The 18,715-nt window shown below is 41.3% G+C and overlaps 1 long non-coding RNA gene across 2 annotated transcripts in view; it reads left to right on the top strand.

The window, feature by feature from the left end:
* The first annotated feature begins 319 nt into the window (after positions 1-319).
* LOC117816389 overlaps positions 320-18,715 on the top strand; it is a 50,955-nt gene continuing 32,559 nt past the window's right edge. For both annotated transcript variants that reach the window (XR_004631943.1, XR_004631942.1), the window contains exons 1-2: positions 320-418; positions 13,692-13,806. This is a non-coding gene — a long non-coding RNA (uncharacterized LOC117816389). The remainder of the gene's footprint in view (positions 419-13,691; positions 13,807-18,715) is intronic.

Here is an 18,715-nt window from a genome sequence, read left to right as displayed (position 1 = left end):
CAACTTTATCAAGGTGAGACTGGCCCGGTGTACCTCCTGATTCACTGACCCCCCCGGTGTGGGTGTATCTCTGTCCTACATAAGAGCTCCCGCGGTTGTGAAGTACATTAGTACCTCAAGTCTGTGAGACCCTCCAGGGCCTTGAGAAGCTCATCACCAGGCTCAGATGTGCTTCAGGCTGCAGATATCTGAGTGACAGGCACTGGGGGTGAGGGAGGGTGAGTGTGTATGTGTGTGTGTGACAGTTTTGGTTTCTTCCCCAGAGGCACAGCACCTCCATCCATCACACAGAGGAGCCAATCAGAGGCCTTGATAAAACGTCAGATTGCACCTTGAAGGACATGAGACATCTATCCATGAAGTGTTGAAGTCCCTGGCGGTATCTGTGAAACTTTGGGGACCAAAAGAGGGAGCGAAGGTGCAGTAAAAGTGTTATAATTTCCCTTTTACTTATGTCCAAAGCAACATATGTCTGAGTGTAAGTAAAACAGGCAAAGATGTAGACAGGAAGGAACAAAACAAGTGCCACAAATGAGACAGCATGAACCTTGAAGGTAAGCAAATCATAGATTATGACACCCAGGCTCAGGGCAGACTTAGTGGGCATGGGAGGGGAGGTTTTGGAGGACATAGTCTGATTGCTTTACACATTAGTTTGGTCATGTTATAGTCGGCAGGTGAGGGGAAATATTGTGCACAAACCAGAAAGTCTGAGAATTTGGAAACTTTTAGAAACACAAGAAGGCATAATCAGAGGGTATTTATTAAACTCCAGTATCTTTAGATCTTAATAAGCAAGTCTGTGGGACGAAAAGGCGTGACTGTTTTACTGAAAGAATTGGATCATTCACTAAAGCATGTGTTCAAATAACACCAGTTGTAATCCCTTAAAAAGACTCTGCAGAGTCTTTAGTTTGTTTAGAGTGTAATTAACAATGTTGACTTTGAATGCACAGTTGCCAACGACATGGCCCTTTTTCTTCCAATACATGTCTATTAATGTTCTCATTACTTCCATCTTGTGCTCTGGATTCAGCTGATGAATTTTCTTCCCTTTTCTTAAAATTTGACCCAAAGACAATAAACTGTGATTGTGCAGGGGCTGACGCGGACATGAGCACCACGTACTTGTGCGTTGATGTGTCTGTGTCGCGCAGCAATTCTCTGCCAAAATGCTTGAAGGCAGTGCAGCCTCTCTGATAGCCGGTCGTCTGTTCCCAGCCCTGCTACGATCTCTGTTTACTTTTCCACAGCGATTCAGAGCGTCTAATGTTCAACTAAAGCTGATACATGTTCCTGTTTATCATACAGACATGATTACAGGGAAGAGTAGAGAGGAGGAGATGAAATTCACAGCCAATGTGTGGCTGATAAGCAGGGATCCTGGAAGTGCTCTGAATGCGGGAAATACAATGTCGCCAAGCGGACCAATCACAGGGCTTGCGGTCTGTGTCTGTTCAACGCATAGTTACATTTTGGAGGCGGTGTGTGTCAGCTAGGTGCGTAGGCCTCTGCGTAGGTACAGGAGCTACGCGGACCTCCAGCGTAGGGTACGCTGTCGATTCAACGCAGAAGTATAAATCAGGTTTAAAGGTGACATATCATGCAAAATCGACTTTTAATGGTTCTCTACCTGAAATATGTGTCCCTGGCATGTCTACAAACCCCTCGAAAATGAAAAAAAAAACATTCTGCCCTGTTCTGTTTTCTCCACCTTTCTGTAAATGTGTGCTGAAACGAGCCGTTTCTGTTTTCAGTGTTTTTCATACGTCATAACGCCATCCGGTCTGTAACGGAAGTCAGAACTCAGAGCTTGTTCAGCCCATAGACTGTATAAAATACAACTCAACTCCTCCTCCGCAAACGTGTGCTAACAAGGAGCTTAGGACGGAGGCATGCTAGTTGTAGGCTGTCTTAATAAACACAAAGGTCGGTTTTACTCCCCGCGTCTTCAGATTTGAAGATCTAGTGGAGGATTTTTATTTTTCATGGAAAAGTGCTAGCACTAGTTAGCATAGCCACATAGCTACATGTTTGTAGCTGTGTACCAAGACACACGTCAACATACTGACAAATAAAACAACAAGAAACACAAAATCTGTGACCAATCATTCAGAAAGGTCCTGCTGCAGGCGCCTCTCCGTCAGGATCAGATTCTGGATCAAATTCAGAGGGTTGAAGTAACACGGGTCTGTGAGCAGCCGTGTATATTCAGCCAACATGTAAACCTTAGATCAACGTGCTAGAGAGCCAAGGCCTCATCCACTTCCTGAGGGGGCGTGGTCAGAGAGCTCATTCTCATTTAAAGGCACAGACACAGAAAACAGCCTGTTCTGAGCAGGGCTGAAAAAGAGAGGTTTACAGGCATGCCAGAATCTGATTTCAAAGTGTTTTTTGAGCAATAAACTTTAAAGACATGTTTTGGGGACCTCTTAGATAGATAGATATTTTGATGAAAAAGAGCATAATATGTCACCGTTAAGATTCCACCAGGAGGATCTATACTGTGTCTCAATTAATAAAGTTGTGGACTTTTTCGAAACTGCAAGTGGTCAATAAAGATAGTATGAATCAGAAACTAATGGGGACATTGACACTCACAAACTGACATGTATTTAACAGTAGAGAAAATTAAAATTCACTCTGTTTTATGTGCTGTTTGAAAATTTAACAAATGAAACAGAAAATTAGCAACAAGCCTTATAAGCTGCTACATGAGTGCTCTGGGATCTGCCGTTAGAGCTAAACGAGTTCCTTTAAACTCATTTTGTCAAACAAGGTGTTAGCCTTCACAGTTGCTCACACAAACATGTTCATATATTTAGATAATATTTTGACATTATTTGAGTCAAAAACTATTGTGTTTTGTTGCCACTTTTGCTGCAACAGCAGCACACTGTGTTGCATAAAAACACACCAAAGGATAAGATTTTCATCTGATTTCTGCAAAGCAATCATGATCCTCAGCTAGAGCTCAAGTCAGCCAGACAATACCAAGCAGACTGGTGAGTATTTGTTCTGGTTATTACAGAATATCAAACACAAATTGAAAATATTGAAGTCTGATATTTTCACCATCTGCTGAACTCTGACCATGACATGCTCCAAACTCTGATGCTTTACAAATCAAAATCAAATGATTTTTTTTTTTTTTTTGAAAAATGAAAGTTTGAGTGCTCTGTAGAAAATACAAAAAGAATCAAGTTCCTTCAATTTTTCTTTGACTGATGATGAAAGCATACACACACACACACACACACACACACACACACACACACACACACACACACACACACACATAGCTGACAGCAGCCGTAATCAACTCTGGTATGTCCAGGATGAATGGTTGTTGAGGGAACAGGTAGAAAATAGAGAAGGTGGCCAGGGAACAAAGGGGATAAAGTGACCACATGTTTCTAAAAGAGGAATGTGTGTGTGTGTGTGTGTGTGTGTGTGTGTGTGTGTGTGTGTGTGTGTGTGTGTGTGTGTGTGTGTGTGTGTGTGTGTGTGTCAGTCATCTCCAGAGAGCTACTACTACGTTTCTTTGCAGCCCTGAATTGATTGAGAAAATACAGAAAGTGTTTCCAATAACCAGAAAGTCCAAACTCTGGCAAAATATTCCCAAACACGATCCATTCTGCACCTTCCAATCACACAGAACTTTCACATCTCAGCGATCAATGCTCATCCTTTACTGTAAATGCATCAATAGTATGAGGAGCCAGCTACTCCAGCGTGTATGATTCTGTATGTCTACGTGTCTGTGTGCCACACCGGGTAATATGAACCTGATCCACACTTTCACCCTGTGAGTTTGCTGCCTACACTTTGTTTGATGTGGAGTGCAAACCGTGCGCTGCAATTTCATCAAGGATTTGGGTTGAGTTAGTTTGTGTGTATATTTATTTGTAGTTTATTTTTCATGTCCATTTGATTTACCTATTGTATGAATTTGGTCAGCCCAATCCACAATTTGTTCCTGGGTCATTCATTGGTACAAAGTCTGCTGCTATGTTTAATAAAGAAGCAGCATGGGCTTGTTTTTATTCTAATGTTAGTGATACATTTGCATAGGTGCATATTGTTGATTTGAGGGTTTGTATCTAGATAGATTTTTATGAACACATGCTCTGCACGTCTCCTGTTTTTCTCCATTTCTCCCGTCTAATGAAGAGAAAACTCAAAGCTGAGTTGCAGAAATTGAAATTCAAAGATGACTTTGGGCTTTTTTCCTTTATTTTGATATGACCTTTTGAGAGCGACAGGGAATGTGGAGAGAGAGAGAAGGGAAATGACATGCACCAAATCATGCTGGGACAGGGAATCAATCCCACAACCAGTGGCCTCTGTACATATGGCGCCCACTCTACCACCAGTGCTCCACTGATGTACCTTCTTGTTTTCAAAATGAGAAGCCAATATGAAAATACTTCAACCTGTAGGGCAGTCAGAGAAGTTACGATTGCTTGAAACTTTTATGGCAACAGCAAAACATTGTTTGGCAAATGTCATCACTCCATGCAGATCTATGTATTAAATGCAGTACTTTGAGGCGTGATGAGATAATATCTTAAACCCCATAGTCGGAGCCTGCGTGTGGATGCTCAGGTGATGGTGGGGCTGAAAGTGTGAGTGCAGCACTGATGCAAGGCAGTGGTAACAATGAGAGAGCACAGGGTGTGACCAGATATCTGTCAGCTAAAATTAAGATGAAATGCTCTGATCCAATTATTGATCAAGTTATTTTATTTGGCTGTTGACATTACTCTTTAATATGATCTGTGTCAGATCAACTGCCAACTACTTTGGGTAGTCACTAAAGTATGAGATTGACAATACAAGTAGCTGAAGTTAAGTTTTCTTCGTAGGGTGATGAGGATCTGCTCTAGAGATAGGGTTTGTAGCTCAGACATCCTGAGGGATACTGAGGGGTAGATCCACTACTCCTTTGCATCAAAAGCAGCCAGCTGAGGTGGTTCGGACATCTAATACGGACCCCTGCTGGACACCTCCCTTGGGAGGTTTTCCAGTATGTCCAACTGGAAGGAGACCCAGAATGAGCTGGAAGGATCATGTATCCCATCTGGCCTGGGTACTCCTTGGAATTCCCAAGAGGGAGCTGGAAAGTGTTGCTGGGGAGAGGGATGTTTGGGGCCACTTGCTTAGCCTGCTGCCTGTGACTCAGCCCAGGATAAGTGGGAGGAAATAGATGGATGGATGGATGGATGGATGGATGGATGGATGGAGCTTCATCATAACTTGTGATTTTCAAACTGAAAGTCAGTTGTGAGTCAAACGAAGGTATAAGTGGTCAAGATAATGGATGGATGGAGTAACACAAGGAAAAAGATCAGATTTCTGTAATTTTGCCAATGCATCCTGGTACATGTAGGCAATGCCTGTATAATAATAATAATAATAATAATAATAATAATAATAATAATAATAATAATAATATGATTTAATGACTCTGTTTTCTTTAATATGTATGCACCAAGGAATTTATTGTGTTAACTTTGGATAAAAGTAATCTAACATTTGTAAGAATAGGATATATTAATGTAACACTGAGATCTTTGTTGACGAATGGATACTTTGTTTGGGATTTAGAAGTCCCACTGAGGAGAGCTTGTTTAGGATGTTAGTTTTATTTTCCATTAGAACATACTAAGGGTTCTATTTGTGCTAAAGACGTTGGAAGCGATCTAAATGAAACATGAAAGGTGTGAAATTCTGGGTATTTGTATTTGTGTGTGTTCGTGTGGCTGTGTAAATTCAGGACAATCACGCACTGAGCAGCTCATTGTACCTATTCATTCCATTCATTCAGCATCTATCTCACTCCAACCTTTACTCTCATCACAAAACACCTTAACCCCACTGCTTCTCTAAAAGGACAGGGAAACCCCAAACTACTGTGTCCAATAGGTACATAATGTTGTCCCCGCCTGTCTGCTCGATTTCCTCGGCCTCCAAAGCCAACAACAACTCCCCCAACTGTGACCAAACAATCTTGTTAGTTTCCCCCACAACGTCCTTTTTTTTTTTTTACTGTGTTACAGAGTGAACAAACCTCCTTTCTCTGTTGCTGGTTTCTCCAGAAAAAGCACGGTTGAAATGGGATTATTTCTTTTACAGACAGTGTTTACCATGTAAACCTGCACCAGCTCTCTATAAGTGTTTAACACTACACATGAAAAGATATCAAATAGTTTTACGCCTGGAGTCTTTCCACTTGTTACAATGTTACAATGTCATTTAGCAGACGCTTTTATCCAAACCAAAGTACATACGAGAACAAGAACAGCACAAACAAAGATTTAGACAAGAGGAAAGAAGATCAGTAAGAGTACCAAAGTGCTTCAAGTCAATTTGGGTGCCAGAACTGCCAAGCAGTGTAAAGGCAATGCACAAAAGTAGATAAGGATTTTTTTTTTTCACTTCAGCATTACCAGCTGATTTGTAAAGGTCACAGTTTTTGATGTAGAATGGGGTTATGATTTCAGAGATTTTTATAAATTTTAACATAGATACAGTAATTCACAAAAGTGAGTACAGCCCTCACATTTCTTCTAAAGATGAAGCACAAGAAAGTACGCAAACAATCTGATAAAGACAAGCAGACTAAGGACATGGATTACTGGAACCATGTCTTGTGGTCTGATGAGACCAAGATATACTTATTTGGTTTAGATGGTGTCAAGCGTGTGTGGCAGAAACCAGGTGAGGAGTACAAAGACAAGTGCATCTTGCCTACAGTCAAGCATGGTGGTGGGAGTGTCATGGTCTGGGTCTACATGAGTGCTGCCGGCACTAAGGAGCTACAGTTCATTGAGGGAACCATGAATGCCAACATGTACTGTGACATACTGAAGCAGAGCATGATCCCCTCCCTTCAAAAACTGGGCCGCAGGGCAGTATTCCAACATGATAATGACCACAAACACACCTCCAAGATGACCACTGACTAGCTAAAGAAGCTGAGGGTGAAGGTGATGGAGTGGCCAAGCATGTCTCCAGACCTAAACCCTATTGAGCATCTGTGGGGCATCCTCAGATGGAAGGTGGAGGAGCGCAACGTCTCTAACATCCACCAGCTCCGTGATGTCGTCATGGAGGAGTGGAAGAGGATTCCAGTGGCAACATGTGAAGCTCTGGTGAACTCCATGCCCAAGAGGGTTAAGGCAGTGCTAGTAAATAATGGTGGCCACACAAAATATTGACACTTTGGGCCCAATTTGGACATTTTCACTTAGGTGTGTGCTCACTTTTGTTGCCGGTGGTTTAGACATTAATGGCTGTGTTTTGAGTTATTTTGAGGGGACAGTAAATTTACACTGTTAAACAAGCTGTTCACTGACTGCTTTACATTATATCAAAGTGTCATTTCTTCAGTGTTGTCCCATGAAAAGATATAATTAAAAATTTGCAGAAATGCGAGGGGTGTACTCACTTTTGTGAGATACTGTACATTTTTATCTTGCCTATTCGACTTCCAAACATGACTCAGACTACGTTGTGGTGATTAACAGAGACCAAAGCCTTCTGTGGGAAACCTCTTCCTGTTCTTGTTACCTAAAAGAACTCTGACTAATTAGCCCAATTAATTGATTAGCTCAAATAATTAATTAGCTCACATCATGATCTTGTCCTAAACATAACCAAACACATTTGGGTGCTTGTATCCACAGAATTGCAAGTTCATGCTCAAAAGTACCTTGCACAAAGTTCTGTTCATGCTAAGGTTGTCAAATGCTTTACACATTTTAATACCATGTGATTTGAAGCATAGTCAGATAGTATTAAAAAGCATGGAAGCTTATAAGACACATTTTTAAAAAGCAGATCGACACTTAACTTTTTAACCAGAAGCTGCCAGGAACGAGGGAGAAAGCAGCAGTGATTATTGACAAACAGATAAAGTAAAGAGAGAAAGGTACTTACAATTATTATATACCATTTCTAACACTGATTACTACATTTTGAACCAAGTTTAAGGCCATTTAGTATTTTTGTCAGCTGCACCCAGCCACCCTTTTCACTACAATTATTGCAAATAGATGCTAAGTTTGGAGGCCAATAAATCGCCCAACGTGAGTATATATGTTCCCACAAAAAAACAAGGTATCAGCACACCTCCAAAAATTTCAGTTTACATATGTAATTTTTATTTTGTGAAAAAGTCTTAATTTACAATAAGTGTCTTCTCATCAAGGTAATCAATCTTTATGATGTGTTTTAATGATGATTTATTGCCATCGTTATTCCCTCATTGATTTTTTCTTAGACTGGTCTGATGCCTTTACTGGATGTGTCATTTCAAATCTGTTCCTGATGTGACTCTCAGACTTAGTTTTTCAGATCCTGTGGGCAGGGTTTGCAGATTTTTATTTTTTTTCCAAATATTTATACTGATTTGAAAAGTCCCTGAAATATTTATAAAAACTGGCTTTGTAGTTGTGGGCAGTTGTAACTGCATCTTCTAGTTGTTCACTATCTGCAGAGTGAAGTAATACAGTGATTGAATTGTTCTGGCACCAAAATAATTAAAAAGGTTGAGGAAAGAGATTGTGAATTTGGTTTGAATGTACAGTACTTTAAATTGTGGGGAGTTCCTGTAATGCAGATGATTCTGTGAACCTTTTATTGATGAGTTTTTTTGAGGTTGTGAGACTGTGTCGTGTTTGCATGTTTGATCAATGAATGGGAGGATTTTTATGTTGACGATAGGAACAGCTAGGGGTTTATGTTTGATTGAACAACTACTGTTTACTGCTGTTTTTTTCTGCTCCTTTAAACAGGCTACAAATGAGCTGTTTCCTTTGTTACAGAGTACTGAATGTGTGATGATTGTAGTGACTCCCCTTTATTCGAATGCTGTATGGACAACTCAGAAAATTCACGTCATTTGGAGGTTTTGTTTTCTCCAGTTTAGAGGGTTTTCATTCCTTGTTTAACATGCATTCACTTCGTGCTTCCATGGAAATTTTATATTGTTTTCTGTATTAAAACGCCTGTGCTATCACCCCCCTCTGAAACAAACAGCATTGATTTAGCATAAGTCATTGTGGCCCACTGAGAGACCCTCCAGTGAAACACACAGCCACACAAAAGACATAAAATACTCTCCTTTATTTGTATTCTTATTTATGAAAAGAGAAGTGTAATTTGGTGCATGTATTATGCATGGTGTTGTGGATTCGTCTTGACCGCCTGTTTGTTTGACTCCAGTTTTCCTTTGGGCTGCTGGAGGTTGTATCGCACATTTTCTGATGCCACTAGCCAGAAGAGTGAGCAATTATCTCTTGTATTACTCTGACTCCACTGGTGCAAATAAATGCACCCAAACATACACACAGGCTGCGTGACTGAGGCACAAAGCAGATTTAAGAACACAGCCAAGGCTGCAATTACACTTGTCATGGTGAAATTAGTTGTGATTTGTGAGGTTTTTATCGTGTTTCAGTATGGGAACATGAATATTGTAATTATACGATTTTAAAATAATGCACTGCACTTTACTGACGAGTCAATTTTCTTCTGAAAATATTGCCCAACTATTAAGAATTGTCTAGTGTTGGTTAGGACAAAAGCTACAATGGATGGATGGTTGTTATTATACAAGGGTTATATTTTATACACAAAAACACAAAGGAAACACAACCCAGCCACAAGCATACACTAATGGTGTTTAAATTCCAAATGTCCAATGACTTTAGAGGAGTAAAAACTTAAAAACAATATTCAAAGGGGAAAGCAGTGACCGTTCCAGTCCTTTTTGAAGCCTTTCACTGTTCTGTAGATTAACTTTTGTAAACACCGTCCTCTTTCTTTAAAATAAATGACACACCAACGTGTTTTCTGTTAATGTTAATGCAAAGAGGTAAGAGGATAATAGCACACACTCAGTACCAGCAGGAATCTTGCTGTTGTGATTAAGTAAACTTAAAGCTGGGGTTGGTAGTCAGATTTAGATACACTTGTTGTTATACTGGTTAAAATGATCTTTATGTCCAGATGGCAATCAATATATAATGTGTTCTTAAAAAAGAGCCAAAAAAAGCTGCTATCTACAGTCGGAGTAAACCTGTGAAAACACCAACCAATTGACGTTTTTGGGGTCCAAAATATTAAACCAATCCAATCCGATCCTGCCGTTCTGCCCGCCTCCTGCGCGCACATTTCCCCATCGTGCACTCCGAGTCCCCGTCTCCTGCCTCTGCTTCCCCTGCCTCTATTTACTGCCCCTCTTGCTCGACCTCGGGCCTGTCCCCTCTGACCCATTGAGGGACTTTGCTCAGGACTGTAAAATGTACAGTATTTCTCTGAATTGATTTTAACTCATCAACACAACCCTCAGTTTTTATTTAAAACGGTCGATCAACTTGTAAATCCAGAACCCCCTCCTGCCCCAGTTTTTAGTAACACTGACTGTGAGAAGTTTTTATCATATTTTACTGAGAAAGTGGATTTTATCAGAGCCTGGATCACTCCTGATCTTAATTACTCTGATGTCCCTACTAAATACGACGGTTTTAATCCCTTTTATCAGTTTTATCCAGTTACTTTGGTTGAACTTTTAGAAATGGTATCACATATGAGAGTGTCCTCCAGCCCTCTTGATGTGATGCCTACAAGGTTTTTACTGAAAGAAATGGATTCTGTGGGGCCTTGGCTGCTTTCCATTTTTAATAGCTCCCTGTCCAATGGTTGTGTCCCTGATTATTTTAAAAATGCCTGTGTCCATCCTTTGTTGAAAAAACCTGGACTGGATCCTTCCCTTCCCGAGAATTACAGGCCCATTTCTAAGTTACCTTTTATTTCAAAGATTTTAGAAAGATTAGTGTCCAAACAACTCCTCTCTGTGCTGGAAAATAACAAGACTTATGAAAAATTCCAGCCTGGCTTTCACAAGCATCACAGCACGGAGACAGCACTACTTAAAGTCACTAATGACCTTTTAATGGCTGCAGATCAAGGCATGTGCTCAGTCCTTGTGCTCCTGGATCTCAGCGCAGCCTTTGACACTATAGACCACAACATTTTACTGGACAGATTAGAGCATTGGGTAGGGGTTCCTGGTACGGTTTTAGAATGGTTCAAATCTTATTTTAATAGTAGAAGGTTCTGTGTGTCTGTAAATAATTTTGTTTCTGGTTTTACTGAGGTGAATTATGGTGTGCCTCAGGGGTCGGTTTTGGGTCCCATTTTATTTTCCTTGTATATGCTCCCCCTGGGGCACATCATAAGCAAGCATGGTGTTTTATTTCATTTTTATGCAGATGATTCACAGTTATACCTGCCCATCAGACACACAGACCCTGGCATGCTGAGTTCACTGAATAATTGCTTGTCAGAAATAAAGAGCTGGATGTCAAGAAACTTTTTACAATTAAACTCAAGACAGAGATCATTTTAATCGGACCACCACACATGACCAAGCAGTTACTGCCATCTGCTGGTCAAATGGCGAATCACATAAAACCTGTTGCAAAGAATCTTGGCATCTGGTTTGACAGCAATTTAACATTTGAACATCATATCACAAAACTTGTACAGTTGTGTTTTTACCACCTCAGAAACATTTCTAAAATTCAGTCCGTTTTAACTTTTAAAGACACTGAGACGATTTTACATGCTTTTATCTCATCATGCATGGACTATTGTAACAGTCTTTTTAGCAGCCTGAACAACAAATCCCTTGATCGTCTCCAGACTGTACAGAACTCAGCTGCCAGGGTTTTAACCAGAACCAGAAAATTCGACCACATCTCTCCGGTTTTAGATTCCTTGCACTGGCTCCCTGTATGTTTTAGAATTGATTTTAAGATTTTACTGATTACTTCTAAAGCCCTGCATGGTCTTGCTCCGAGCTATATAGCAGACCTTTTAACACCCTATGAGCCGACACGTACATTGAGATCCTCGGGCAGAGGTTTACTGTTCATTCCAAACACTAAAATGAAAACAAAAGGGGACAGAGCGTTCGCAGTGAGGAGTCCGACACTCTGGAACCATCTGCCCAAGGAGATCAGGTCTACTGAGTCAGTGAGCTCTTTTAAATCCCTTCTTAAAACATACTTTTATCGCAGAGCCTTCCCGGATTTCATCTGAATTTTATTTGACTTTATTTTATTTTAACCATCTTAAGAAATATATTTTGAAAGAATTTTATTCTTTTAGAGTTATTTTAAGGGAATTGTATGTCTTTTAAAATATGTTTTATTTCTTTATCTTGACTTATGTGTTTTTATGATCTGCCTGTTTTATTTTGCTGCCCATGTAAAGCACTTTGTAACCTGGTTTTGAAAGGTGCTCTACAAATGAATTATTATTATTATTATTATTATATGTACTGAAGCGTCTGTCCAGACGCTGTAGGGATGACCAGCCGATTCGTGAACACGTTGATCTTTAATAACCGGTCACTGTCGGCCGTGATCACGCCAACCAACAAAACAATCAAAGTTTGAATGAATGAAAAACTTCTCCTCTTGTCTCTCCTCTCTCTTGCTCGCACACTCTACACCTCTCCTGATGCATTCACTGACTTCAACACTGTAGGAATTAAGAACATCTACACTGAACACATTTAACAAACAGTAGAGCTGTTACAGTATTATATGTGTTATAACTTTTCTCCTGATATCCTGTCACCAGTACAACTGGATAATGCTAGCATGACAGTTGTGAGTACTAACAGCAGCCATGTTTGTTTGTTTTTAACTTTCAGTATGATAATGTTTTGGTGAGGACCGGTTTTGAATCAGTCACGTTCATATGGTCATGAATCAGCGGCGCTCGTGCATGTGAGCGGGGGCGTCGTTTTGGAGGAGCTCCGGGGGAAGGGGGGGAGGGGTTAGACGGAGTCCTGAAGACATGCTACATTCAAATTCATGCTAGTTTTCCGAGTCTACCAACCCCAGCTTTAATGTTAATTTTAAACCGTCTTAACCAATCCTTGGACCTTTTCTTTGGATCTTGCAGTTCAGGCAAATCTCTGCAACTTTTCCACAAATGTATCCAATCATCTGCAGGCTGGTTGGCTAAGCAGTTGAAGCCTGTGTACAGAGGCTACGGTCCTTGTTGCAACATTTGCTGGTTAGACTCCTGACCTTGTCATTCTTTGCTGTCTTCTCCCAAAAATGCACTAAAAATGTAACCCATCACCCTATTATCCCAGTGGGCATCTTCACCTACGTAACCAATATCAGTTATTTTATGTTCAGAATATTCATAGGTTTGCAATGTTGGGAAAACATGTAAACATGTGAATAACTATGAGGTCAGCCCAGTCTTACAAATGCAGGTTGTCAAGAGAGGTCCACCCCCGAAAATCAATTGTTCAGCTGTCCCCTGTAGTGTGTAATAGTGAACGATATTCTAGCCCAAATCTTTGACACCTCACTATCACCCAACAGAAAGTCTAACATGTTTGATTTGTTTTGTCTTCCTTCTATGATCTATTCTGTCATGTCAGCGATGTTGACCAATGAGGAAACAGAATGCTCAAAAGTCACAAGCTGTGATGCCCCTGTAGGGCCATAATCTATTGGTATCATTCTGGAGGTGTCTTACTGTTGGTTGCAGCATCTCAATCAAGGTTACTCAGCACACCTGGGCCAGCAGGTGTGCTGAGGATACTTAAAGTCCTGCACAGTAATTAACACTCTCTTTGTTTCTCCCCTTAGGTACACTTCATTTTAGTTCTGTTTGGTGCCTTTATGATGTGTCGTCAAGGGATGACCACGACAGACTGAAAAACAGAGATATTGTGGGAAATGACAAATGCACTTCAGCAACCAAGTGAGTAACTACCGTTAGCATTTCTGGGTGCCATCCAGCCAATGCTTGAATTATTATTATAATTTATTTTGTTTATTGCTTCATCAGATTTCTTTAGCCTTCACATCTTTTACAGCAACCATCCAGTGTTATTTGAGTAAATTAAATGGTATGTCAATAAAATTCATAGAATGCTTCTTCATGAAACCAGTTGACTGAATCCTTTAAAGCTATGAAGTAAGAGCAGCAGTTATTTTTGTGACCTGACTGTAAGTCAACAGCTGTCCACTCATCTCTTGCGATGCTCTGGTCAGTGCTGTGCGGCCCTGCACAATTAACTGTCAATTAGTACCAAACATGCGCTCACACACTCTGCAAACGTACAAACACACACTTCCCCTAAGAGGCTGTCTAGGTACGGTGTTATTATCCTCCCTGCACAAAGGTTGCTTGAGAAAAACAAAGAGGAAACAATAGAAGGCTGATAATTACCACAATCAGAACAAGAGGAAGAGTGCAGGCAGAGGAGAAGCTGAGGGGAGAGACGGGTGGGAGGTGGAAATGGAAAAGACGAATGTCAGAGGGAGAGAGGGAGGGAAGCATGGGTCTGGGCTTGTTAGTGTTGCTCTGAGTGCTGGACAGACGGCCAGAGGTTTTGGATCATCAGCTCAGAAAACAGTGGAGGAAATGAGTCCCGGCCAGCAGCCAAATGTTACCGCTGTGCATGGCTGTTAGCCACCATGGCAGCTAGTGGCAAAGTGCCTTCAAATAATTTCCTCCTCTAAATCCAATTTGGCAGCTCAAGTTAAATTTGGAGTCTGAGATGATTTATTTCAACACCAGTGACACTGTGGTGCCTGTTTCTGACAAATGCAATGTCAGGAGGCCTGCACAATTATCAAGTAACAGTTGTTTGATCTTTCACTATTGATCTTTATCAAAGTGGATCAGTGAGCTAATTCTGGTGCATCAAACCCATCGCACCAAAAACTCAGCCTGACAACACTCAAGCCACGCTTAAAACCTCTGCTTTGTTAGCGCCCCCTGTGGGCAAAGTGGTACCTCTTACCGCATTGCTGGTTGTCCGGTGTCCTGATTGCATGTTTAAGTTGTGTTGTATTTAGTAGGGACTTTGGACATCTGACAAAAATTAAAAGGAGTTGTTGTTTGTTATGCCCATGATCTGTTTTGCTTTCGTAGCTCATAAAGAGGCATTGCCATCCATTTCAGTCTATTCATGACCATTGTAAACCCATGTACTTTGTTGAAGTAAACATATTCTGTGAACCATAGGCTTTGTCATTATGCTATAAAACATAGTGAGAACTGCACATTTACTTTGAAGATGCACTTCCTTTAAGCTTCTCTTGTTGTCTGATTTAACTTCTGGAAATTCAAGAAAGTGGGTAAAACTGCGGTGTTTAGTGAGGCAGGAAATTCAGGCAGATGAGTGATGGAGACTGCAGCCATATGTGAGCTGCTGGTATCCTCTGATTCAGAAAGGTCCTGAAGTACTGTTGTTACTAAGCCCCACTCAGGACAGCAATAGCTCACTGGGTTCATGGACGTAGGCTCACAGTTTGCACTCCTGCACTACCAGGTAACTTGGGATAATAATAATAATAGTTCATTTTATTTATAGGCGCCTTGTGGACACCCAGGTTCACTTTACAACATAGCAATAATAAATGCAACACTCAACAATAAAAAACTACTGTACATACATTGGAATAAAGATACAATACAAGAAAAATGGAAGGGGAGGGGAAGTCATTCCAGTCCCAGGGAGATGGATTAGAGTGCGTAAGCTTGGCAGAAAAGGTGAGTTTTTAGGCGGGATTTGAAGGTGGTGGGAGAGGTGGAATTCTGTATGTCCAGGGGGAGAGAGTTCCAGAGGCGGGGGGCCGAGCGGCTGAAGGCTCTCGACCCCATGGTGGTCAAGCAAGCAGGTGGGAGGTTGAGTTGGATGTAAGAGGAGGACCTGAGACTACGGGTGGGTATTTTAGTATGGAGGAGGTCAATGAGGTACTGAGGAGCTAAGTTGTTGATGGCCTTGTAGGTTAGGAACAGAATCTTGAAAATGAGGCGGAATTTAATCGGAAGCCAGTGGAGTTGCTACAGGACAGGTGAGATGTGGCTGGTGGAGGGGGTTATGGTGATGATTCGGGCAGCGGAGTTTTGAGCGGAGGATTTTACCTACTCATCAATTAGCACATAAGTTTCTCCCTGCTTTCCTTCGGTCTGTTGAGTCTCATTCTTCCTCTGTAAACTCTGGTTCATTAAGGTGTCCTCTGGTGTACACGGTAAATGGCGGACTGAACTAGCAGACCTGAACAGCTGATCAGTGAGCTTAAATATACCAGCCAACAGCTTCCACCAGAACCTATTTGGATACTATACAATCTACTCCCGTGTTCTACACCATTGTCCGGCCGCAATGCATAAAAAGACCCATGAACAGCGGAGAGCTGCCTCCCGGTTTAAGCAGATACCTGGGTCCTGGCTGATGATGATGCTGCTTCAGGGGATATCCATCTAAATCCTGGTCTGGGAACATTGTATGTCTCCAGCACTGAACTCCATCTTAGTAGGTCTCCTGAAGAGGTGAGTGACCGACAGCATTCTCGATCTGGACTCTCCGCGACCGGACTGAACTTAATCAAAGCCGGGTATGAACATTTAGTCAAAAACATACCGCTGCTTCACTCTTGAAACTTTAACGGATCTGCTGACTGCTAATCAGAATCTTCTTCATGTCCACCTGTGTGTCGGAAACTGGCAGCGAGGAAGCAGAGAATGAAGAAGAAGGAACATCCAATTGTGGCATTCGCAAGTAAAAACAAAACTTTCGGTTCTCCGGCTGGTTTCTCAACAAAAGGAGTCAAGCTGACCAGCATCCCCAGTGGGCTAATACACTTACTATTGACAAGAAAATAATACAACCCCACTTAAAGCTGGGTTTGGTAGTCAGATTTAGATCAACTTTGTGTTATACTGGTTAAAATGATCTTTATGTCCCGATGGCAATTAATACATAATGTGTTCTTAAAAAGGAGCGAAAAAAAGCTGCTATGTACAGCCGGGGTAAACATGGGAAAACACCAATCAATCACTGATTTTGGGTCCCAAAATTTTAAACCAATCAAATCCCGTCCTGCTGTTCTGCCCGCCTCCTGCAAGTACATTTCCCCAGCGTGCACTCCGCGTCCCTGTCTCCTGCCTCTGCTGACTGCCCCTATCGCTCTACCTTGAGCCTGTCCCCTCTGACACGATGAGGTGCTTTTCTCAGGACTGTAGTCTGGATCAGAGTCTAAAAAGCTCTCACCACTGGGGCTCTGACAAGCAAAAGAATTAATGACATTTAGTAAGTCCTACAGAAAAGGTATATGTATTGTAGCGTCCATCCATCCGGACGCTGTAGGGATGACGAGCCGATTCGTGAACACGCAGATCTTTAATAACCGGTCACTGTCGCCCGTGATCATGACAACCAACAAAGCAACAATCAATGTTTGAATGAATGAAAAACTTCTCCTCTTGTCTCTCCTCTCTCCAGCTCACACACTCTACACCTCTCCTGATGCCTTAACTGACTGTCAACACTGTAGGAATTAAGAGCATCCACACTGAACACGTTTAACAAACAGTGGAGTTGTTACAGTATTATATGTGTTATAACTTTTCTCCTGATATCGTGTCACCAGTACAACTGGATAATGCTAGCATGACAGTTGTGAGTACAAACAGCAGCCATGTTTGTGAAATTGTTATGTTTATGTTTCGGTGAGGACCGGTTTTGAATCAGTCACGTTCATTTGGTCGTGAATCAGCAGCGTGCATGCAAGCGAGCGGGGGCGTCGTTTTGGAGGAGCTCTGAGGGGAGGAGGGGAGGGGTTAGACAGAGTCCTGAAGACATGCTACATTCAAATTCATGCTAGTTTTCCGAGACTATAAACCCCAGCTTTAAAGACAATAAACAAGTTATAAATGAATATATAACAAAACAATCCCTTTAGTTGTACCTCTGGAAATGCATTGCCTCAAATGTGCTGTGTGTCCATTTGGGGACAACTAATATAATATAGTGTAAAATTTCCTGTCAATTTGTAAGTGGTTACTTACCACGGTGTGTGTTCTGCTACAGTATCAACAGACTGAGCTGCAGACTGAGGTGTCAGCTAAAGCGCTCCGAGCAACCAGAGGACAAAAATCTCCTCATGGACACTTTGATTCGTATGATCTCATCCATCTCCAATCCTCCCTGCTCTCAGACTCTTATTTTTTGATGGATTGTGGAGATTTACCTTTTTCTTAAACTACTACTCTGGCCCACTTTCTCTCAGCCTTCTCGGTCTGAATCTACTCATCATCATTTCCCAGAACCACTTTCACCCGTCTCTGCAGAGAAGAGGTCTGAACTTGTTGCATTCAGCTGCTGGCTTCAAGTGTGGCTGGACAGAGGAATAATATCTCAGATAGCAGAGTGAGATTTCTCACTTTTTTCTTCTTCAGACTCTGAACAAGTTTTGTCATGGGGCTGCACTGCTTTGTGCAGGCCACTCATGTAGGGCACATTGCGCCTCTTTATCTGTGATGTATGTAATGTATTTCTTTTTTATTCTGAGGATCTGTGTCCGCTGTCGTCATAATACAGCAGTTTGAACATTCTGTGCAGCTGTGTCTGCTGAAACTATCCAAAACTGTCAACATGATCAGTTAAAGCATTCCTTATGGTGGCTCTAATGTAATTAACTGTGCATTTACATTTTACAATTAGGGATTTTTTTATTCTTTATTTAGTCAGATTTCCTGATGTATCAGTATATGATTGTCTTGCAATTTATGAACAAATATTCATTGTATTATGTTATTATCATTTTTGTCGTATACTACACTGCAAAAACTAAAAATCTTACCAAGTGAAATTGTC

Source organism: Notolabrus celidotus, chromosome 7 (genome assembly GCF_009762535.1).
Source record: "Notolabrus celidotus isolate fNotCel1 chromosome 7, fNotCel1.pri, whole genome shotgun sequence".
Taxonomy (NCBI): Eukaryota; Metazoa; Chordata; class Actinopteri; order Labriformes; family Labridae; genus Notolabrus; species Notolabrus celidotus.
Note: the sequence above shows the minus strand (reverse complement) of the source record. Positions and strands in the feature narration are given on the sequence as shown.